The sequence below is a fragment of the Ovis aries genome, chromosome 7 (assembly GCF_016772045.2).
Source record: "Ovis aries strain OAR_USU_Benz2616 breed Rambouillet chromosome 7, ARS-UI_Ramb_v3.0, whole genome shotgun sequence".
NCBI lineage: Eukaryota > Metazoa > Chordata > Mammalia > Artiodactyla > Bovidae > Ovis > Ovis aries.
This window is the reverse complement of record NC_056060.1, coordinates 66465452-66490648: the sequence shown is the minus strand read 5'-3', so window position 1 is coordinate 66490648 and position 25197 is coordinate 66465452. Positions and strand designations below refer to the sequence as shown.

The 25197-nt window shown below is 42.1% G+C and overlaps 1 long non-coding RNA gene across 1 annotated transcript; it reads right to left on the bottom strand.

The window, feature by feature from the left end:
- Positions 1-1169: 1169 nt before the first annotated feature.
- LOC132660100 (uncharacterized) lies at positions 1170-17070 on the bottom strand. The gene is made up of 2 exons (XR_009601326.1): positions 17036-17070; positions 1170-1329 (listed from the first exon to the last, which is right to left on the bottom strand). It is a non-coding gene; the product is annotated as an uncharacterized LOC132660100 (long non-coding RNA).
- Positions 17071-25197: the final 8127 nt, after the last annotated feature.

The window sequence follows — 25197 nt, the reverse complement described above, 5'->3', positions numbered from 1 at the left end:
GGTGGCAGAATTTCCCCACATGGTAAACAAAATCATTCCTAGCAATTAAAGTTTCCCAGAGGGTTTTTTTTCTTCCCCCCACCCCCAGTCTTTAATATTAGCATCACTGCCCCCAAATGGACTGCCTGTTATTTGTCTGGCTTAAGATATGTGCTCACCCTGAATAAATCCCATAGCTAAGGGTGGAGTTTTCTGATTAGCAAGACCAGCCTACATGCTGCCCTTGTGCTGCCCAGCCAGAGGTGCTGCATGAGAAAAGAATGGAAAAAAAAAAAAAAAAAAAGAGAGAGAGAGAGATTTTTATCCACAGAAAAGAGCATACACAGAAAGGAAAGACAGCAGATGTCCACCACAGGGCAATTCAAGAACTAAAAATAAGGACAAATCACACGTTACTTTCAACATCTTTAAATGCTTTTCACCTTACTATATTTTACAGTTCATTATATTTTACCACGAATTCACTTGTAGCTCAGCTAATACTTATTATTTATACAGGATTCTCACTCCTCTAACTTCCCTTCTAAACTTACAGCTTTTTCATCTAGAAGTGCATGATTGACAAGACCAAGGCTCTTTAGAAATGGGAACTTAAAATTCTTTACTTTAAACAGATGGGATTGTTGGGTTTAAGAAATTGGGGGGATAATGAGGTAGAGAGTAAAACCACTCATTTAGGAAATCCTTTGAGGGATAATGTACTGGGTGCTAGCTACATGGGAAAGGCACAGTAATGACAATTGGCATAAATAGGATGGTAGAGTTTACCTATCACAGGTTTTTGTATCTGAGGAATGTCACCTCCAGTTCATGCAAGGACCTCAGTGTAAGCCAGGCAGGAGAAGGCCCGGACATAATAGAACCAAGGGTAGATCAAAAAGGATTGTTGACCATTCTTCCAAAAGCAAATGGCGCCCCTGGCTTTGACCAGATGGCATTGAGAGCCACATGATCCTTGTGTGGTAAGTGGCATTAGATAGCAGACAATATGCAAGTCAAGGGGTGACTACCTCAAAGTCCTGAGTGTGGTACAGGGGTCCACACAGCAGTGCTGGTGACTGACAGATCCATATTCCTCCCTCTAAAATACATACTGACGAAATTCCCATCCTATGGGAACCTCAGGTATCAATCAAGAAACAAAGGCAATTGGATTTCATATATATGCATTAATATACAATGTTTGTTTTTTTTATTTCTGACTTACTTCACGCTGTATGACAGACTCTAGGTTCATCCACATCACCACAGAGGACCCAATTCCATTCCTCTTTATGGCTGAGTAATATTTCACTGTATATATTTACCACGTCTTCTTTATTCATTCATCTGTCAACAGAGGGCAGGAAGGAGAGGTGAGACAGAGTAGCATTGACATACACACACTGTAGATACTAGTGTGTGAAATGGATACCAGTGGGAAGCGGCTGGTAGCACAGGCAGCTCAGCTTCATGCTCTGTGATGAGCTAGAGAGGCGGGATGGGAGTGTGGGGAGGGAGGCCTACGAGGGAGGGGATTTATGTATACATATGGCTGATTCATGTTGTAAGCAGAAACCAAGACAACAGTCTCCGATTTTTAAAAAATTAAATTTAATTAACAAAAACAAAGGCAATCAGAGCTCAGCCATGAAGACCAGAGTGATGGCTTTGATCTGGGGCATGCCATTGCCAGACAAATCCCAGATCATAACCTCTAGAAGGTCTACAGCTGCTAACACAGTTTGACTCAAATCACAATGGCTGAGAACTCAGGGCTCAGTTATCAGCTAAGAAAAAGGACAAATTTGAGGAAATTCTGAACTGACTTATAATTACATTTCTTTCTGTATCCTGAAGCACTAACTACAATGCTGGGCATTGCACTCAATGCTGAATTACTGAATTAAAAGGGAAATGGCAAAAACACACACTTGTCATCCCAGTGTGACCACGACCACACATAGCACTCAGGGTGACAGGTACAGCCACAGATGGGAAGAATGTTGGTGAAGCCACCAGGCTATGCGAACTTGGCCTGCTTGCTGCAGGGTCCTAACCACACAGGCCAATAAACATCAAGCCCACATCTCCAGAATCCACCCAAATTCATTCATATCAGCATGCCCTTTTAGCTCCAGGAGTTGATGTGAGTTCCCAGGTTTTTGGAGAGAGAGCAGTGAAAGCCATTGGGGAGCAGAAATGAGAGTTGTCACCCCCTGAATAATGACATTTTCAGGCCCAGTGAGAATGCACTAGGGCATTCTCACCCTAGTGCTAGTAGTAAAGTACTCATAAGAGACACAGGTTTGATCCCTGGGTCAGGAAGATCCCTGGAGGAGGGCATGGCAACCCATTCCAGTACTCTAGCCTGGAGAATCCCATGGACAGAGGAGCCTGGAGGGCTACAGTCAATAGGATCGCAAAGAGTTGGACACGACTGAAGCAACTTAGCACATGTGCATCCACTGTATCTTTCTAGTTTCAGTATAAGGAAAATCCTTCTCAAACAGCATGTAAAGGTTACAGAGAAAATTCTTCACCGCTTCTTTGGCTACTGGTTACATGAGACTGCTAAATACTCTTGGGAACCTCTCAAGAATCACAAAAAGTAGGTGTTGCCAGATTATCTTGGCCATCATTGGGCTGACAGATGTCTCATCCAGGTGGTCCTCATGCCCGAGTCATGACTGGGAGCCAGGCCAGAGCTCTAAGCTGGTAATCCAAGGGCACACATAGCCCAGTGGACAACAAACGGGAGGCATGATCAAATCTACCCTATACTCAGGTCAAGGCAGATAGCTAGCCTGAGAGGTAATCAAAGTTACACAAGGAAAGGTCCCCTCACCTTGGGGATAGAAATAGTTTGTATCCCTTATAGCAGAGAACCTTCAAGCGGGTTAAAACATACACCGAATAGCTCTGTGTACACATACGGGTCCTTGACCTTAGGGAAAGCTTGTTTAGAGGACTTCATGAAGTTTAATCATTTTTGAAAGAGGCTATGTTCCTGTTATGTGGAGTTTAGTTTCTAACGAATCACCTTCAAAGGATCCCTCTTTATACACTGAGGGGCTATTAAGTCTCAGTTGCATGGGAGGCTCAGGTCTTAACTGAATATGGTTTGGGGCTGGGATCCAGGACCACATCCTCAGGAAAGTGATGGGGCTGGGGAGGAGGCCTTCCTTGACCACCCAACCATTCTTTCCCAGGCGACCTCCGTTTCCAGAAGCAGGGCCAGGGCAGCACTCTGCTGTGTCCAGTGAGACTGGCAGCTGCCAGCTGGGCAAGTGTTCAGGGTGAGCGCTGCTGATTACACCCTTGACAGTGGTCCAGTTGGCCTTGGCATTTGAAGACAAGGTCCCTGGGCCTCTGCACTGTGCAGGAGCACTTGGGAGAAGGTGGCAGCTCTGCACAGACATTCTCTCCTCACCCACATAAATCCTCAGAGGGTTTCCCTCTGTGGGTTTATAAAAGCCCATTATCTAATTCATGACTCAAGAGAATTGAGCTTGCTGGCAAGAGGCTTTTTAAGTCACATTTTGAATAATTTCTCAGCAATTCATTACATGGGAAAACAGATCCTTTTTGTTCTAATACTTAGCCTAGGAATGCAACTCCCTTCTGCCAAATTCATTAACAAAACCTGTGTATGGGGGCTGAGCAACTCTGGCCAGTTTCTTAAATGTACTAAAACTTGCTGACCATTGAAATGTAAATTTTTACCTTTGGCTGGAATGATTCATGGGTCTCAGCTTGTAGGAAACAGCAATGTCACTTTCAAATGTTTGGGATAGCTCCAAACCAAGTGCCCATTGTGAGAGGAGGCTTAACGTGCGGCAACCAGGAGACGGCCACATGTCATCTTCTCGACTGGCAGCAGGAGGGAGGGCTGATAATGAACATGCTGACAGCTTCAGGGGGAGAAAGCTCCCCTTGTTGACAACATGGTGACCTAGAGCTCAGCAGAGCCCAGCGAGGGGATCAGGCTGTCCAGGCTGCTGGTCACACCAATTTACCGTCCCTGTGAGAGCAGTTCAGGCTTGCCACGCCAGCCCGGCCTGTGCAGAGTAGCAGGCCAAGCTCTCTACGCGGTGGAACAGAGAATTGTAGCCAAAGGACCCCAGATCAATGAAACAGGTGCAAAGTGGGGACATAAAAGAGCTTTCTCAAGAAACAGTGCTACATGACTCAAAGTTGGAAATGCTTATTTCTAAATTTTTATTTATATTATGTTAACATAAGATATATCTCAATGATATTATTTTATATATTTAAACTAAAATATTAAAATATATTAAAACACACTGTTGTTGTTCAGCCACTAAGTTGTTTCTGATTCTTTGCAATCCCACTGATCGTAGCATGCCAGGCTTCCCTGTCCTTCACTATCTCCCAGAGTTTGCTCAAGTTCATGTCCATTGAGTCAGTGATGCTATCTAACCATCTCATCCTCTGCTGCCCTCGTCTCCTTTTGCCTTCAGTCTTTCCCAGCATCAGGGTCTTTTTCAACAAGTTTTATTTTAAAATATACCTGACATAAAATTTATCATCTTAACCATTTTTAAGTGTGCAGCTCAATGGTAAGAAGTATTAGTACATCTATATTGCTGTTTAACCATCACCACCACCCATCTCCAGAATTCTTTTCATCTTGCAAACTAAAACTCTGTAACCATTAAATAATAACTGTATTTCCCTTTCTGCCAAGTCCAGGGCAGCTACCATTTTACTTTCTGTCTTTATGATGTTGACTACTCTAGTTACTTCATATAAGTTGTATCTTCTTATAATGATGTCTCTTCTTATAAGAGCATTGAACCTATTATGAGGGCCCCACTCTCAGAACCTTATCTCAATCTAATTATTTCCCTGGAAATTATCATACTAAGCAAAGTGTGAGATAAGTATCTACTTATCAGTATCAGATAGAGAAAGACAAATATCACATAATCACTTATATGTTAAATCTTTAAAAAATGATACAAATGAACTTATTTATAAGACAGAAATAAACTCACAGACTTAGAGAACTTATGATTACCAGGGGGGAACAGTGGGACAGAGGGATAAATTGGGAGTTTAGGATGGACATATATACACCACTATAAATAGATAACCAGCAAGAACTTATTGTATAGCACAAAAAATTCTGCTCAATATTCTGGAATAACCTAAATGGGAAAAGAATTTGAAAAAAAAAACAGATGCATGTATATGTGTAAGTGAATCACTTTGCTGTCTACCTGAAACTAATACAACATTGCTAATCAATTATATTATAATAGAAAATATTTTCTTTAGAAAAATCTTAATTATTTCCCAAAGGTCTCACCTCAAAATATCATCTTATAGGGGGTTAGGGCTTCAGCAGATAAATTTTGAGGTGATATAATTTAGTACATAGCACTATGCAAATGCCTCTTTCAATTATTTTAATTTCAAAGACCGTGCTTATAATTATTTTGGGTATACTCCCAGAAGCAGAATTTCTGGTCATATAGTAATTGTATTTTCAACTTTTTTTGAGGAACTGCCATACTGTTTTCCACCACTTTAGACCCCCACCAACAATACACAAAGATTCCAATTTCCCCATATCCTCATTAACACTTGTGGTTTTCTGGTTTTTTGATAGTAGTCATAGTAATGTCTGTGAGGTGGTAACTGATTGTGATTTTGATTTACATTTCCCACCAAATTCAGACTCAAATTGAAGAAAGTAGGGAAAACCACTAGACCATTCAGGTATGACCTAAATCAAATCCCTTATGATTATACAGTGGAAGTGAGAAATAGATTTAAGGGCCTAGATCTGATAGATAGAGTGCCTGATGAACTGTGGAATGAGGTTCATGACATTGTACAGGAGCCAGGGATCAAGACCATTCCCATGGAAAAGAAATGCAAAAAAGCAAAATGGCTGTCTGGGGAGGCCTTACAAATACCTGTGAAAAGAAGATAAGCAAAAAGCAAAGGAGAAAAGGAAAGATATAAGCATCTGAATGCAGAGTTCCAAAGAATAGCAAGAAGAGATAAGAAAGTCTTCTTTAGCGATCAATGCAAAAAAAATAGAGGAAAACAACAGAATGGGAAAGACTAGAGATCTCTTCAAGAAAATTAGAGATACCAAGGGAACATTTCATGCAAAGATGGGTACAATAAAGGACAGAAATGGTATGGACCTAATAGAAGCAGAAGATATTAAGAAGAGATGGCAAGAATATACAGAAGAACTGTACAAAAAAGATCTTCACGACCCAGATAATCATGATGGTGTGATCACTCACCTAGAGCCAGACATCCTGGAATGTGAAGTTAAGTGGGCCTTAGGAAGCATCACTACGAACAAAGGTAGTGGAGGTGATGGAATCCCAGTTGAGCTGTTTCAAATCCTGAAAGATGATGCTGTGAAAGTGCTACACTCAATATGCCAACAAATTTGGAAAACTCAGCAGTGGCCACAGGACTGGAAAAGGTCAGTTTTCATCCCAATTCCAAAGAAAGGCAATGCCAAAGAATGCTCAAACTGCCACACTGTTGCACTCATCTCACATGCCAGTAAAGTAATGCTCAAAATTCTCCAAGCCAGGCTTCAACAATACATGGACTGTGAACTCTCTGATGTTTCAAGCTGGTTTTAGAAAAGGCAGAGGAACCAGAGATCAAATTGCCAACATCCGCTGGATCATGGAAAAAGCAAGAGAGTTCCAGAAAAATATCTATTTCTACTTTATTGACTATGCCCAAGCCTTTGACTGTGTGGATCACAATAAACTGTGGAAAATTCTGAAAGAGATGGGAATACCAGACCACCTGACCTGCCTCTTGAGAAATTTGTATGCAGGTCGGAAGCAACAGTTAGAAATGGACATGGAACAACAGACTGGTTCCAAATAGGAAAAGGAGTACGTCAAGGCTGTATATTGTCACCCTGCTTATTTCACTTATATGCAGAGTACATCATGAGAAACGCTGGACCGGAAGAAACACAAGCTGGAAGCAAGATTGCCGGGAGAAATATCAATAACCTCAGATATGCAGATGACACCACCCTTATGGCAGAAAGTGAAGAGGAACTAAAAGCCTCTTGATGAAAGTGAAAGTGGAGAGTGAAAAAGTTGGCCTAAAGCTCAACATTCAGAAAACTAAGATCATGGCCTCCGGTCCCATCACTTCATGGGAAATAGATGGGAAAACAGTGGAAACAGTGGCTGAGTTTATTTTGGGGGGGCTCCAAAATCACTGCAGATAGACTGCAGCCATGAAATTAAAAGACACTCCTTGGAATAAAAGTTATGACCAACCTAGACAGCGTATTAAAAGGCAGAGACATTACTTTGCCAACAAAGGTCCATCTAGTCAAAGCTATGGTTTTTCCAGTAGTCATGTATGGATGTGAGAGTTGGATTATGAAGAAAGCTGAGCACCAAAGAATTGATGCTTTTGAACTGTGGTGTTGGAGAAGACTCTTGAGAGTCCCCTGGACTGCAAGAAGATCCTACCAGCCCATCCTAAAGAAAGTCAGTCCTGCGTGTTCATTGGAAGGACTGATGCTGAGGCTGAAACTCCATACTTTGGCCACCTCATGCGAAGAGTTGACTCATTGGAAAAGACTCTAATGCTGGGAGGGATTGGGGGCAGGAGGAGAAGGGGACAACCGAGGATGAGATGGCTGGATGGCATTACTGACTCGATGGACGTGAGTCTGAGTGAACTCTGGGAGTTGGTGATGGACAGGGTGGCCTGGCGTGCTGCAGTTCATGGGGTCACAAAGAGTTGGACATGACTGAGCGACTGAACTGAACTGAACTGAACTGAATGATTAGTGATGTTGAACCTCTTTTCTTCTTGAATTTTATTTATTTTATTGGCATATAATTGCTTTACAATGATGTGTTAGTTGCAGTTTCTGATGTACAATAAAGTGAATTAACTATATGTACACACATATTCTTTCCCTCTTCAACTTTCCTCTCTTTGTATGTGCTTACTGGCCATTCAAAAACATATAATATATACTTTTAATATTTACTTTATATATTTTAAAGTACATGTTAATACAGATGCTTGGGGAAAAAACTGAAAAAATATCATAAATACAAGGCTACTGATCCTGTTGGCAAGATTAACAGTAAATTTTTGGTTTTGTTCTTATGTTTTGCAATCTGTTCTAAGTTTTTAAGAAGACTTTTCTATTATAATTGTTGTTGTCATTATCATCATGTAACATTCATTATTTTGCTCTCAGCACTGTGCTAAGCACTTTACATGAATTCTTTCAAATAAACTTTATAAGCACCATAGGTCACTGGCACCACAATTATTTGTAAATATGCTATTTTGTGTTTTTTAAAAAAGTCAAGAATCTCAAGACTGTCAAGGTGACTTACCACCAAGTTCATTAGAAACCCCTTCTTGGCCACTTCCATAGCTCATTCTGTCCTTGAGTGTTAAGCCAGGTTGCTCAGTAACAAGACAAGCTTCTTTGTGCTAGTGTTCTCAGCAGCATGGGGCTTCTCTGGTGGCTCAGACGGTAAAGAATCTGCCTGCAGTGCGAGAGACCTGGGTTTGATTCCTGGATGGGAAAGATCCCCTTCAGAAGGGAATGGCTACTTACACCGGTATTCTCGCCTGAAGAATTCCATGGACAGAGGAGTCTGATGGGTTATAGTCCATGGAGTCACAAAAAGTCAGGCACAATTGACTGACCAACACTTTCCTTAGCAGCACTCTGTGGAGGTGAGTTATTACATGTTCCATTTGTTTAGACACTATATCAGATGATTAAGGAACACCTACTACGCACTAAGGGAGAAGGAAATGGCAACCCACTCCGGTATTCTTGCCTGGGAAATCCCATGGACAGAGGAACTTGGTGGGCTACAGTCCATGGAGTCTCAAAGAGTCAGACATCACTTAGTGAGTAAACAAACAAACAAAACTATGAATTAGACACTCAGAGCTCAGAAGGAATGCTAAGAGAAAAGATAGTCCCCATCTTAGGAGTTTGGTGCAGAATTAGACAGGTGAACAAGCTGCCGTGGCATCCTATAAAAGCTCTCCAGGGAAGACACGGCAGCGCCCCTGCGATTTCTACACGTCATGGCACATCAGAATTATCTGGAGCACCCAGATAATTTACAGATAAAGTTACAGAATTGGGAACACCACCCCATACTTTCTGAATCAGAATCTCTGGATGAAACCCTGGGAATCTGGATTTTAAAAGTTGCCCAGGTGATTCTGATTTGCAGCCGGAAGGAAGAATCACTGGTAGATCCCTTTTCTTGATTTGCGTGGTATGTTGTAGATGCTACTGTTGACTGACCAAGTACTCTCTTTTCAGATAAAAGAGGGAGGAGAAGTTCTGTAGAAAATAATAGAGAATTCATATGGGCAGGGAAGAATGCTTATGAAGCTGGTGTTTTATTCCCCATTCAAGCTCAATCCTATGGGTAATACATCTTGCAGAAGTATTAAAGAAGATGTTACTCCTAGGTATAACCATTTTGGAAAACAGTATGGTGGTTCCTCAAAAAATTAGAAGTAGAATTGCTATATATTCCAGCAATCCCACTCCTGGGTAAATAGCCGAAGGAAACAAAATCAGTATCTCAAAGGAACAGCTACACTCCCATACTTGCCGCAGCACTATTCACAATAGCCAAGATACTGAAACAATCTCTCAGTGGATAGAACACTCTTTCAGTGGTCTTTCAATGGATGAATGGATAAAGAAAATGTGGCATACACACATATAATGGAATATCATTCAGCCTTAAAAAAGAAAATCTTGCCATTTGCAACAACATGGATGGATCTTGAGGGCACTCTGCTAAACAAAATAAGTCAGACAGAAAGACAAATACTGTGTATTTATTTATACATTTATATACATATATAGTAGCATTTATATATAGTAGTTTTTTTTAAAATCCAATTTCACAGAAACAGAATTGAACAGTGCTTGCTTCAAAAGCTGGAGAGAGAAGGAAATGGGAGATGTTGGTCAAAGGGTACATTATATTTTTGTTATATGAAGAATAATCTCTGAAGATGTAATGCACAACTTGGTGTCTATAATTAATAATATGGTATTATGTAGTTAAAAGTTGCTGAGAGTAGCTCTTAAACATTCTCACCACATACCAAAAACAGTTAACTACATGAAATGATGCATGTGTTAATTATCTTGATCTTGGTAATTACTCTACAATGTAGACGTACATCAAATCATGTTGTATGCTTTAAATATGTACAATTATACTTGTCAATTATTTCTCAAGAAGGTTGGGGGAAAAAAAACTTCAAATGTTTCTTTTCACTCTTAATATCTAAACTCCTTGAACAAAAAACAGAAGACATATTTCTCTAGTAATTTTTTGTCAGCCTTAAAATTATTGAATACATCAAAGATTGTTTTATACAGTATTTGTATAAATATTTCTACCTGCCAGCATCCAATTCAAACCCTATTCATCAAACAGTCCAACTCAATAAATATCTCTTTTAGTACCTCTTGGACCAAATAAGAAAGCAACCCTGACTCTAACCCCTGACCTTTTAAGAAGAGCTAAAGCATTTTATAAATAGATAATATAAGGAGAGAGAGAAGAGGAGTCGGTAACAAATGCATGTACACTGAGAAGAGTTGATCAGACCACACACAACTTCAGTTCACTGAACCTGGAGACTGGATTCATATCTTCCCACACTACTGATTTACTGGCTGTAAATTTAAGAAAGTAACTTCTAGTTTCCTACCCAAAATCTACCCTTACCCTCTCTTCCCTATTTAAATAGAAACAAAAAAGTGCTCACTGCGGGGAGAAACTTGAATTTTCTAGCCTCCTTTACATTTAAGTGTGGCTGATGTGATGTCAGCAGTAGTCATTGGTTGAGGCTTTCAATAAAGCCCTTGTTTCTCCTTCTGCCCTTTCTAGTGCCTGAGAATCAGAAGTGATGGCTGGAGCTCCAGCAGCCAAACAAATCACAGATGTCTTTAGATCTGACATCTTTGTTCCACTGAACTAAGGACAGTCTCTACTTACCTCTGGACTTTTTAAGACATGGGAGAAATAACTTTCTGCATGGCAACTACATGTGTAAGCCTCTTTAGCCAGGTCTCTGTTCCTAGCAGGTATCACCTAATAGCAAATGCGCAACATCTATCTCCTAGGGCCTAGGTTATACATAGAGAAATCGGCAGTGTGCTTCAACATACTTGCAAGTGTGCCTGAAAAACTGGAATCCTAAACAACGTTGAAGAACAAATGAACACTCACTGCGGGATCGTCTATGTTCCAGTCCTCTCAGGAAAAGCAGTTAGTTGTCTTGGCAAAGGTCATGCAGGTCTATGGTCACGTTTGAGACCAAACCCACAGATTTAGGCCCACCTGCGCTCTGTATTTCTACTGCTGTGTGTCATCACTGAGCCAGCCCAGGAGACTCTTGGCCTCTCTAGTTAGACAAGGATTAGAGAGGCAGTCTTGACATTTATAAATTCTGTTATATCACTGGTCATGTCAAAAAGAGATTGTTTGTTGCCAAATTTGTGGGATTTGGGAAAAGATTCTGCTGTCATGGAAGACTGGCTAGGACGGGCTCTTCTTTCACTCTTATAGAAAATCTACTCCTGCCCCGAAGCTTGAGATTCCATTTCCTTTGCTTTGATAAACTACAAGTGGTTTTAAATTGAGTCATAAATTTCTCCAGGCCTTTTAGAGACCAACCCCTTGCCTTTGATTCTCTCACCTCCTGTGGCAGTGAAACCTGCTGGAGACCTGCTCATATGCTTTGTGCACATTTAGGCTGGGAGTTTGAAATTTACAGGCCAAGCCTTGCAGCATGACCTCGACTTTTTAATAGCTTGAAAAAGAACCAGAGAGACTGCAAGCAGGATTCATCAGGGCTGCAGGTCTCTGGGACAGACCCAGCTGCATCTAGAGAAGATCCTCACATCGGATGCTAGAAACGAGCAATATTCTGGTGGCTCTGATAAACTCCTCGAGGTGGCTATGTGGATTCCTGGTTATGGAGTCATGGTCATTTGAAGTCATCTTAGATGAGTTTTTCTTTTTAAAATAATGATTTGTAACATATATGCTTTGCCTTGATTTGTAACGTATAGACTAAGCTTCAGAAAAGGAGTAACTTGATGTGTAAAGGCGCTACATTCAGGGAGAAATGGTTAGCAAAATCCCCATCTCACCACCAAATCCTTCTATGTGCCCTTGGCAAGTCATGTGCAGAAGACCCTGGGCTGGTTCGCAGGTGCCCCCATCTATCCTTGATTTTCTAGAATCAGTGTATCAGGTGAGGGACAGCAGAGTGAATGGGGAGCTTCTACCTAAGCAAGGGCTGCTCGAGGTCCAGAAATAGGAGCAGTAATCCCCTCTTACCCACGTCTGCATCCTGTACTCTTCCAGGTGGATTGGAACATTCCCAGCTGTAGCCAGTTCCAGTCTGTTCTCTGAGCACATCTGACTTTAAGCCAAAGAAATCTCCACCTTTGAGGTTTTGCCTGAGGTCAAAGTTATCCCCAGCAATGTGTATATATGAATGCATAGTCGCTTCAATCATGTCCGCCTCTTTGCGGCCCTATGGACTGTAGCCCTTCAGGCTCCTCTGTCCATGGGATTTTCCAGGCAAGAATACTGGAGTGGGTTGCCATCCCTTTCTCCAGGGGATCTTCCCGACCCAGGGATCAAACCCGAGTCTCCTGTATCTCTTGCACTGCAGGCAAATTCTTCACTGTTGAGCCACCGGGTAAGCCTCAAAAATATGTATATATAAAATAACTAGTTAATTCTCACATAATTAATAGCTTTGAATAGGTACTATAATTAGCCCCATATTAAGGATGAAGAGACTGAGATATAAAATGTTAGAAGTAAGTTCCCTAAATTCATTCAGCTAGAGAGTGTTGTAAGGATTATTGAGCTAATGTGTAAGGCATTTGGAACAAATCTCCCAGGTGGCACAGTGGTAAAGAATCCACCTGCCGATGCAGGAGACACAGGAGACTTGGGTTTGATCCCTGGGTCAGTAAGATCCCCTGGAGAAGGAAATGGCAAACCACTTCAGTATTCTTGCCTGGAAAATCCCATGGACAGAGAAACCTGGCGGGCTACAGTCCGTGGGGTCACAAAACAGTTGGACATGACTTAGCAACTGAGCAGGCATACAGTTAGTACAATGTAAGTGCTGATTATGACAATGATTACTTTTCTAACATTCCAGGCACTATACCAGCACTAGAGATACAATGATTGGTAACACACAGCCCCGTCCTTTAGCAACTCACTGTGTGGTGGGAGAGAGAAAGTCATGCACATTGATAATTATGCTGTAGGTAAATGTTTAAGGTCTGAATAAGGGACTGTATGTGCACACAGAGGAAGCACTGGGCTCACTCTAGAGCGGTTACAGAGTCACACTGTCCAGAAAAAAATATCGTTCAAGCCTGACATGCTATTTTAGAGTTTCTTGAAGCCAAATTTATGAAGTAAAAAATATGGAGAAATTAATTTCATAATGTACCAAAATATTATCACTTCAAAAGATAACTGATATTTTTAAAATCATGACTGTAAAAATATTTTACATTCTTTTTTTGCACTAAGTCTTTGAAATCTGGTGCATATTTTATACCCAGAACACATCTCAGTTCAGACTAGTCACTCTTTAGATGCTATGTGGGTCTAATATCTCCTGTATTGGTCAGCAGATACAGAAGGCTTTCTGGAAGAAGTGACATTTGAGCTAAATGAGGAGGTTCGGCCCTGTTTCTAATTACTCCTGAGAAGGATGAGAACATGATTCACTGGTGACTTTGATCCCAGGCTCTACTTCTCCAGGACAATACCCTGTGTGGCTGGCAAAATAATGACCCCTGAAGATGTCCACTTCCCAACCTCCAGAACTTGTGAATATGTTACTTTCCCTGGCAAAGGGAAATTGAGATTGCTAATCAGCTGATCTTGAAATGGAGAGAGTATGCTGGTTTATCCAGGTGGGCCTTATGTAGCTACCAAAGCCCTTACAAATGAAAGACGGAGGAGAGTCAGCATCAGAGAGATGCAGCGTGAGAAAGACTCCACCAGCCACTGCCAGCTTTGCAGACAGAAAGTGAGGGCATGAGCCAAGGAGTGCGGACAGCCTCAAGGAAATAGAAAAAGCAAAGACACAGAGTCTTGCTTAGAGCTTTTAGGAGGAACACAATCCTGTTGACACCTTAATTTTCATCCAGACCCATTTCAAACTTCTGACATTCAGAAATTCAAAAAGATAATGAACTTGCCCCCTGTTTTAAGTTGCCAGGTTTATGGTGATTCTTGTAGCAGTCATAGGAAACAGACTCATTTCCTTCTTCTGCCCTGAGAGCCCCAATTTGATCCTCACTCCTTGAATGCACTCCCCAGATGTGGGTTAGGTCACTGAGAATAAGAGTTGGGGGTTTCCCAGCTGTTGCACCATCACCCCCATCACTAACTGCACTCATGCCCAGAGGTCCATGTCCGCAATTGGCCATCATAGAACACTCTTGCTTCCTGAACAGTCTCTGGTAAGTGAGATGATGTAGGTGAAAGTCCTTCCTTTTCACAAAAATGATTGTCCTCTGGTACCGTTGTTCATGATGTTAATTAAAAGTAAAAGGTAGTAATAATAGGGGGAACTTGGGGAGTGAGGAAGTATATGGGAACTCTGTACTTTCTGCTCATTTTTCTACAAACTAAAATCTGTTCTAAAACTAGAATCTTTTAAATTTAAAAGGTAAATTACAAATTTAAAAAATTAGAGGGAAAATGGCTAACAACCGCACACCTATGAATGTGCAGAAGGCCTTGTTAGCAAGAGAGACTGGACTAGAAGAGTAACAAGGATGCTTTTCAAAGCACAAAAGGGAGACTGTGCTATGTAGTTAAATCAGGAACCAGGAGAAGATGGCTCAGTTCCGCGAGTCCACAGGCAAACAGGCCTAACTGAACTTTTGCTCTTCAGGAATGCGGGACTTTTGGTGTTCTAGGCCTTTACCCCAGGTATATCATAAAAGGAAAATGGATCTAGTGATTTAAATAATGATTCCTGTCCACCCCACCCAGTCTCATCCCACTGGGAACCATTTGGGTGTGTTCTTAACCTTTGTTCATGTTGAGAGAAGGCATCACCACCTCGTAGAGTACAGACTATCTCTCTTCTCCAGGGGTGTCTGCAAGTTCCCCTGGATGAATTTCACAAGGGTGAAATTTCACCAATGCCTGAAATTCAGAAGGGTGGCCTGTGAAAGGAGAGCACAGGCTGTCCTTCATCCCTGGCAGGCACCGAGGCTGCCTTTCTTACCAAGACTCCTGGCAAAAGTGAAAAGAGAGGCTGGATTCTGTTTTCATGTAAACAGTTACTCTCCTTACAGGCTCCACGGGAGAAGGCTTGGAGAAGACACTGACCAGTGTCAAGATAGCACACAACTCAGTTACTGTTCCTAATTTGTTTCCAGGAGTTTAGGATGAAAGACACGCCTCCTATCAGCAGGTTTCACCTCCTGTATCTAAACAGCCAGGAAAAGACAACTTTGTTTTTCCCCCCTATTTTTAAAGACCAGTGCATTATAAGAGTGCTTAAGGTGTGAGAGAGCAATGAATTCAAGGCCTGTTGAGGCAAAGAGCAGAAAGAAAGGGTGCCTGGTGAGCAGCAGTGTTCTCTATACTGAAAGCCCGCCATGCAAAGGGACACGGAGATTTATTGCTCACCGCGGGTTAGAGAGCAGATGCTTGCTACTCCAGAGATTTGGCACTCTGGGATTTATGGACTTAATATAGTTTATGCTCGTGTGGCCTCATTGGTTGGGAAAGTACAAGATTTCCCTGTTAATAAAACTTAAAGCGAGGATAATAAACCACTTCCCGCAGGGTTTGAGAATCTCCCAGCCCAGGTCCCCTCAAACCCTCTGCCTGGATAAGACAGCTTGAGTCGATTCTTACCCCAGCTCCTCACCCCCCACCCCACCCCCGCCCTATTCTCCCTCAGTGATGCAGCCAGTGTCTCCCAGAAAGGAAACTCAGAGACTGAAATTGGGTGAGGATGAGCAACTTCATGTCCAACCAACCAGTGGGGTCTCAGGGCTCTTTGAAAATGCAAAAGGGAAACATGTAGCTTGTTGTGGGCATCTACTCTGATGTGTTATCTCGCTGCCAAACAAAGAACAAACATTTGTTTCAGCATATGGACACTGCCTCACACAGAATTTGGCAAATCATTGGTTATTTGAAATCAGTGTTTTCCTTTCCTTGATCACATCCTAAAGTACTTATTACCTGGAAAGAAAATGATGCCATTTAGCTGGAAGCTTAAGGTGCCCAGGGATGGATTTAATTTAATATCATCACCAAAGTACATCCTTTAAGCACCTAGTTATTAGAAAAGGAAGGAGAATATGTCTGTGAGTTGGAAGCTGGGAGCATTCCTAAGAAAATATAAGTTTTGTTACCTTGGTGGTATTTCAGGGCAGAGGCAGGCAGGCCTGGGTAATGGTCCATGAGGACCCATGGATGCGTGGTTCCCAAACTGCCCCCAGCCATCAGAAGACTCCCAGATACAAAACACAGTCAAGGACAAAACAAAGGGAATAGCCCAGGGGAGGAGGCTGTGACTCTGCTATTTTTAAACTGCCAATTAGAATGTCTAAAATTACGTGGCTGAAACTACCACATCCGCTCCAAGATAATCATACTCTTCTGAACTGAAATGTTAAATCTTCTGTTTTCTAAACCCTGATCAGAATTTCTGGCTGCATTAGGCCCCAAACCAAGTTGTGGTTCAGCATGCTTTATCCTAGGAATGACTTTTCTTGATTAGAGTTCTCAAAACCTGCCTTTTGAATATTTTGTTTGCTTCTAGGGGGAGAATAAAGAAAAAATAGAGACTAAAAAACAAAAGAGACAGAAAGAAAATATCAGGAAAAAAATGTGTATAAAGATTAAAAAAAATGTGACAGGATTCTGTCTCTACAACCCACCAAATTAACATGATTAATGCAAGCCTGCTTACTACTTACCCTTGGCCTCCTGTGAGTCCTCCTTTTCCTCCAGGTCTTGCTGTCCAAGCAGGAAGAATGTGACGTTTTGCTTAGGGCAGATGAATCCAGTTTCCTCCACCGACATCAAACCCAGAGAGTTCAATTCAAATAAAATGAGATACAGATTAAAATGAGATTAAAATACTCATCAAGCCCATTTAAAAGACCTGATATAGAGTCTAGTCTTTATGAAGGCTGCATGAACCAAAAAAGCGTGTTGAGTCCCCACTAATTCCTGTACCAAAAACATTGCAAACTGCCCATCTTGGCTATCTATGCAACATGTAGCCAGAAGGTAGCTTCTCAAAGCTACCTAAGATAGGAGGACAGCTCTGAAAGACGATAAGGACTGACACCAAAAAATGCAATAAAAAATCTATCTGTATATGTTATACATACATATATATATACACACATATGTTTTGTGTATATATATATGTATATATATAATGTTATACATATATATACATACACACATGTATATATATGTATGTATGTAGTGTTTACGGAGAAGGCAATGGCACCCCACTCCAGTACTTTTGCCTGGAAAATCCCATGGACGCAGGAGCCTGGTGGGCTGCAGTCCATGGGGTCGCGAAGAGTAGGACATGACTGAGCGACTTCACTTTCACTCTTCACTTTCATGCGCTGGAGAAGGAAATGGCAACCCACTCCAGTACTCTTGGCTTGAGAATCCCAGGGACGGTGGAGTCTGGTGGGCTGCTGTCTATGGGGTCGCATGGAGTCGGACACGACTGAAGCGACTTAGCAGCAGCAGCAGCAGCATGCAGTGTTTAAATGAAATTAATTTTATTTAATGGATTATTAAGTTTTACTCCATGCCTCTCTATGGTTTGGTGGTGGGGGTTGTAGTATGGTTGATTTATAACATGTTAGTTTCTAATGTACAGCAAGGTGATTCAGTCATATATATACACATACATAAATTCTTTTTGAATTCTTTTTCATTACAGGTTATTATAAGATATTTAATATAGTTCCCTGTGCTATACAGCAGCACCTTGTTGTTTATCTATTTAATATATAGTAGTTGTACCTGTTAATCCCAAAACTTCTCATTCATCCCTCCCTGCCCCTTTCCTCTTTGGTAACCATGTTTGTTCTCTATGTCTGTGAGTCTGTTTCCATTTTGTAAATAAGTTTGTTTCTATCATATTTTAGATTCCACATATAGGTGATATTATATAGTATTTGTCTCTCTCCAACTTACATCACTTAGTATGATATTCTCTAGGCCCATCCATGTTGCTGCAAATGGCAATATTCCATTCTTTTCTCTGGCTGAGTAGTATTCTACTATGTACATGTACCTTGTGGCTCAGCTGGAAAAGAATCTGCTTGCAATGTGGGAGACCTGGGTTCGAGTCTGGGTTTGGGAAGATCCCCTGGAGAAAGGCGAGGCTACCCACTCCAGTATTCCGGCCTGGAGAATTCCATGGGCTGCATAAGGCACGGGGTCGCAAAGAGTCGGACACGACTGGGCGACTTGCACTTTCACTTTCCCCACATCTTTATCCACTCATCTGCCGATGGACATTTAGCTTCCTTCCTTATCTGGGCTATTGTAAACAATGAACCATGAGCACAGGGGTGCATGTATCTTTTCGGATTACAGTTTTCTCTGAATATATGTCCAGGAGTGGAATTGCAGGATCATATGACAACTCTATTTTTCATTTTTTAAGGAGCCTCTATACTATTTTCCACAGTGGCTGCATCAATTTACATTCCCACCAACAGTGCAGGAGGGTTCCTTTTCTTCCATACCCTCTTCAGCATTTATTGTCTGTGGACTTTTTAATGATGTATGCCTCTGTATGTTTCAAGGAAAGCATATTCCATGTGGTCCTTTGGAAGTCGTATCCTGCTTCCCACGACTGTGCATTTGTTCTTTCAATTCTGTCAGTCAGGAGGAGAGTGTTAATGTTTCTCAGAAAAGAATATGAAAGATTCTTGAGGGCAAACAGAGCAAGTGTTTTCCAGATAAAGTTCCATGCCTTGGGAGAGGGCATGTGCGTCCACCATGTGTACATTTGTTCCAAGTGATGGGTTGGTGAGAAGGCTGACTGTCCCCTAGCAGCCTCCTGTTTCTTTGCTGCTTTGCCCTAGGAAGCTCCTTCCCAAGTGGCGACCAAAAGAAGCTGGAAATGCTATAAAGGAAGGATTGTTGCCCCTTTAGCATCTCTGTCTGGATCAGCCTTCAGTGTATTTGCCAGTTACTATACTTCCCAGCACAATGTTCTATCCCCTATAACCTCACATTTAACAAAAGCCTGCTTATACTATACAAAAAAGGCATATGGTTGTGAACACAAATTACTTTTTAAATGTTGCTTATGGCTTCTAAGCATTCAAAACTATATCTGCGTACACAGTGCAACCAGCACCATGGCATACATCTTGCAGCTGAAGCCACTTTAAAAGAGGTCCTATTGGCCTTTCAGTAATTGCAACCACTTGGATGAGCACCAGATGACAGAGAGAGCCCCATCCCAGGTTCCAGGGCAGCATCATAAGAGATCTTTAAAGATACGAATAGCAGTGATTCCATTTTATTGTGGGGAAATTGAGTTACACAATAATTAAATAACTGTTCCAAAACTAAACTGAAAAAAAGAAATCAGGAATGGAGTTCAAGTGGCATCTTGGTTTCCCAGCCCTGAGCATCTAGCCTTCTTCTCATTTAATATCCACTACAGTATATCTTCTTTCTGCTATAATAAATAATATAAGCTCTCTTCTCTTCTGAAAAGAGTTCATTCTGGGGACCAGACAGGGCGCCTATTTCTTTTTAATACTGCCCCTCAGTCCTGTGAGCTCTGATTAAATGATTTCGCATGCTGAGTTCAATAATTGGAGTTGCCTAGTTCCCGACCATTTGTTTGCCAGCCATAATGAGTGTCACTGTTTTAAAGGAATGACTAACTGATACCCTGGAGGAGCAAGACAGGGGCTGTGAGGACCAGCAAACAAGGAATCCTATTCAGAAGAAGCAAGGCACTAAAGGTCACCACTGCCCAGCTCCCCAGGAACACCCTCTTCCCCCCAGCCACCTCACACCTACTTGCTCATAAATCGTAAATCCACATTCAGTACTCAACACTTTAACCTTGCAAACTGCATCAAAAATTCAAATACTGGTGATGCCAAGGCCTGATTTCCAGTCCTTGTTCTGTTTTTGTTATTTACCAGCATTCTCAGGTCAGCTGCTTTATCCTTCTGAGTTTGTAGTTCTTTATCTGTCAAAATAAGATACCTATCAGGGCCTCAGTGACATTCCGTGGTCCCTACAAGGCAAGTTGGTTAGAGATACTCTGGTGAAAGCCCACCACGGTCACCCAGAAGAGAAGCCGTGAGCCACAGAATGTTATTTTATATATTTAGAAGGAAGTTTACTTCCAGGAAAAAACCTCTATGTCTGCACTTACAAACTTAAATTTTAATAGTAGCAATAATGCATGAAACTAGGAAAAGGAAACCAGTAAAGAGTGTACACATATCACGTTTAGTTTTATAAAGTATATAAAAAAGGGTCTTGATGTTTGAGAATTCATTAAAACATCTGCAGAGCATCTACTACGCTCTCCACACTGCAGTGCATGCTTGAAAGAGAACAAGACACAACCCTCAAGGTACTTCCAGTTTGCCAGGACATACGAAGGGCTGGGCACCCAGAGGGGGCATGTGAATTCTGCCTGCAGGCATGTGGCTCAAGGAGACTGGGAAGTGATGCAGAGGCTGGGCCAAGGAGCACAGCCTGGAAAGAACAACTGTCAATGATTTGGAATGGGTGGAGCATGAGCTATCGGAGGTGGGGAAAGGCAAGGGAGGAAACGGACAGGGAAAGCAAAGAGGGGTCCAGAGAAGCCAAGGCAACCAGGCCCCGGAGGCCGGGATGTATGCCACAGCACAGCTCTGATTGCCTGGAGCGGGTGTTGAGCTGAGGGAGGACTCGGTCCATCCTGTTTACAATGTAAGAGCAGAAATGCAGGACTGGGTGAGTATGTACATGTGAAAGAGGAACATGAAATAGGGATTGTTGGTAGGAGAAAGTGGTGGTGATCATAATTAATATTAAAGAAGAGCTTCTGTCCATATGTTATGAGGAAACGCCTAAGGTAAGGCTGTGCAAACTATAGCCTGTGGGCTAAATCCTGGCCCCTACCTAGTTTTTGTTCAGCCTCAAGCTAACAATAATCTTTACCTTTTTAAAATGATTGAATAAAGTCAAAAGAAGAATGATATTTAGTGGCCATGAAAATTACATGAACTTTAAAATTGTATGTTCATAAATAAAGTTTTATTGTTGCACAGTCATACCCATTTGTTTGCTATTGTCTATGGCTGCTTATTTAACTTCTATGCAGAGTACATCATGAGAAACACTGGGCTGGAAGAAGTACAAGCTGGAATGAAGATTGCCGGGAGAAATATCAACAACCTCAGATATGCAGATGACATCACCTTTATGGCAGAAAGTGAAGAAGAACTAAAAAACCTCTTGATGAAAGTGAAAGAGGAGAGTGAAAAAGTTGGCTTAAAGCTCAACATTCAGAAAACGAAGATCATGGCATCTGGTCCCATCACTTCACGGCAAATAGATGGGGAAACAGTGGAAACAGTGTCAGACTTTATTTTTGGGGGCTCCAAAATCACTGCAGATGGTGATTGCAGCCACGAAATTAAAAGACACTTACTCCTTGGAAGGAAAATTATGGCCAACCTAGATAGCATATTAAAAAGCAGAGACATTACTTTGCCAACAAAGGTCCATCTAGTCAAGGCTATGATTTTTCCAGGGGTCATGTATGGATGTGAGAGTTGGACTATAAAGAAAGCTGAGTGCCAAAGAATTGATGCTTTTAAACTGTGGTGTTGGAGAAGACTCTTGAGAGTCCCTTGGACTGCAAGGAGATCCAACCAGTCCATTCTGAAGGAGATCAACCCTGGGATTTCTTTGGAAGGAATGATGCTGAAGCTGAAACTCCAATACTTTGGCCACCTCATGCGAAGAGTTGACTCATTGGAAAAGACCCTGATGCTGGGAGGGACTGGGGGCAGGAGGAAAAGGGTACAAGAGAGGATGAGATGGCTGGATGGCATCACCAACTCGATGGACATGAGTTTGGGTAAATTCCAAGAGTTGGTGATGGACAGGGAGGCCTGGCGTGCTGCAGTTCATGGGGTCGCAAAGCATCGGACACGACTGAGCGACTGAACTGAACTGAACTGATGGCTGCTTTAGCATCACAGTGGAAGAGTTGAATAGCTGGAACAGACCACATGGCTTTCAAAACCAAAACTATTTACCATCTGGCCTTTTATAGAAAAAACTTGCAGACCCCCTGGCCTAAGGCTTGAAGATGAGGGGAGGATACAGGATCCTTGAGGGCAGGCATGGTGTTTTCTCCTCTCTGTACACCTTGCTCATGCCTGGCTCGTAAGAAATGCTCCAAGACTGTTCAGTAGGGGAACAAATGAGGACCAGGTGGAAACAGTCATAATAAACTGGAATGAAGACAGTGTTGTCCCAGAAGTTGGCAAAGTAGGAGTTTATCTTAGTGAAGTGATCAGATCTGGGAGGACCCGGTGCCCTCTCATCCAATATATTCCACCCCCTTTAGCAGGGCAGGAGAAAAGGGGAAACGATGTGAGTGACACAAAATGACTCATTTTTTTCATTCTTTTATTTAAAAGTGAGGCTCCTACAATGAGTTAGAACTGGACAGATCCCCAGGACACATCTGGAGTACAATCCTGGTCTTCTAACTGGTGTTCCTATTTCTTTTTCCTCCCTGCCAATTTCTTTTCTATGCAGATACTAGGGTAATTTTTCCGAAACATAGAAGAGAGTACTCCATGCCCCCAAGTTTCAGCCTCTCCTAGATAAAAAGTCCAAACCCTTGGCCATGCATCAAACCTCTGAGTGGTCTGGTTCTTGTTTAACCGTCATTCCCTAAGACATCCTTTCAGTGCCACCTCTATGGACACTCAACAACCTTTAGTTTTCCAAATGGGCCGGGCTATTTCATGCCTCCAAACCTTTGTTCTTGCGGGTCCCTCTGCCTGCCATGCGAACCACCCCCCTCCCTGCAACATCTACTCATTCAATACAGTTCAGTTCCAGGGTCACTAGGTATGTAGCCAGCAGATATAAGGACAGTACACGGCAGTGGTACCTAGAGAGGCAGTGGACAACAGAGGCAGAGAGGTGGGAAGCCTGGCTATGGAAAAGACTGAGACCCAGGATCCTGTTTATTATGGGTGAGCACGTGGAGTAACTAGAACTCTCCAACAGTGCTGTTGTTGTTTAGTCGGTACATCGTGTACAACTCTTTTGCAACCCCATGGATTGTAGCCCACCATTGTAGACTCCTGTGTCTATGGAAATTTTCAGGCAAGAATACCGGAGTGGGTTGCCTTTTCCTTCTCCAGGGAGTCTTCCTAACTCAGGGATCACACCCACATCTCCTGCATTGGCAGGCAGATTCTTTACCACTGAGCCATGTGAGAAGCCCTCAAACATGCTGGTGAGAGTCTAAAAATGTGCAGCTATTATCAAATCAGAGTCATTTTGCCCCAAGCACAGCAAGCCAAAACTCTTGAGACCTTAAGGTCTGCAGTAAAGATATATTCACAAGGCAGTGAAGAGAGTTGGGTGCGGAGGGAGGGGGAAGAATCTCAAATCGAGAATCCAGATCTGTCTCCCCAAGGCAGGGGTATTGGGGTATTTATGGGTTAAGGAACAAAGCAGTCGGGAGGTCTAAGGTGTGGAGGGCATGGGCAGTGTGGGGAAAGGCGATTGGAAAATGGAGCAGGAATGACAATCTGCATTCTACACAGGGGGAACTAAGCTACAGGCTCTGTACTCAAACGTGCGGGTGCTTAGCATGATCGGAGGGTAGAATTTTCAGCCCTCTGACGTCAAAAGGTCACAGAGAGGTCACTCACGCACGCCCAGGGTCAGTGGTCCTATTCAGTTCTAACCAGCTCAGCTCCAACTAGACACAGCTGACTCCAAGTTCATAAAAACAACCCAGGCATACATCTTCCTGTTCAAGCTACAGGCTTTTTGGAGGACATGCAAGTCTTAAAACCACCTTGATTAGGGAAGGCAGGTAAAAGGGATTTGACTAATAATTACCCACAGTTTCATAGCCATTTCGCAGAACAATCTGGCAGTTTCTTATAAAGGTAAACATAAAATTGTCATTTGACCAGCAATTCCACACACAGACTTTAACATGATTGTTCATAGAGTTTTATTCTCAATAATAAAACTCTATAACAACCCAATTATCTATAAAAAAGTGGATGGGTAAACAAATTGTGGCATTGCCACAACATAGAATACTATATACCAATGAAAATAAATGATTTAAAGACATATGCAACAGAATAGATATATCTCAAAATATCATGCTCAGAAAAATAAACCAGACTCAAAATAATACACAGTGCATGATTCTATTTTTGTGAAATTCTAGAAAAAGTAGTAATTACAGTGACAGCACACCAAAGGATGCCTGGGGCCAGTAGTTTGGGGGTATGGGCATTGAGTGCAAAGGGCATGAGGAAACATTTTTGGGTGATGGAAATGTTCTAGCTTGATTGTGGTGGTGGTTACAGGGGTGTATGCTTTCATCAGAATTGACTGTGCTAAAAATGAGTCCACATTATTGTTTGTAAATTATACCTCAATGAAGTTGACCAGACAAACAAAAAAATACAAGGTCCAGGTCCTGTGAAAAGACTCCTGAATTAAATCTCTGCAGGCTGGACCCAAGGCGCCTCACTGTGTTTACCATGTCCATCGGATAATTCTGATTTGCACTAGGTTTCCACATCATCTTGTTACCATTTTACTGTGATAACTGAAAATACTGTACTTCTCTTTATCAACCTTGGCTTTGGAGTGAGCGGTGGTGTCACAATCTCTCAGAGAGACTTCATTAAAACTAGAAGAAACCTCATAAGGTCATGCAGGCCAGTCTCCCGCCTCTGGCCAATCCCAGGTACAAATCAGTTCTCAGAGTTCTGCCTCGTCTTAGTACATGCAGGAGAAGATTCCAGATTCTCTTTGAGAAAAGCTCTTGAGTAGGCTTCCCACTCACAGACCT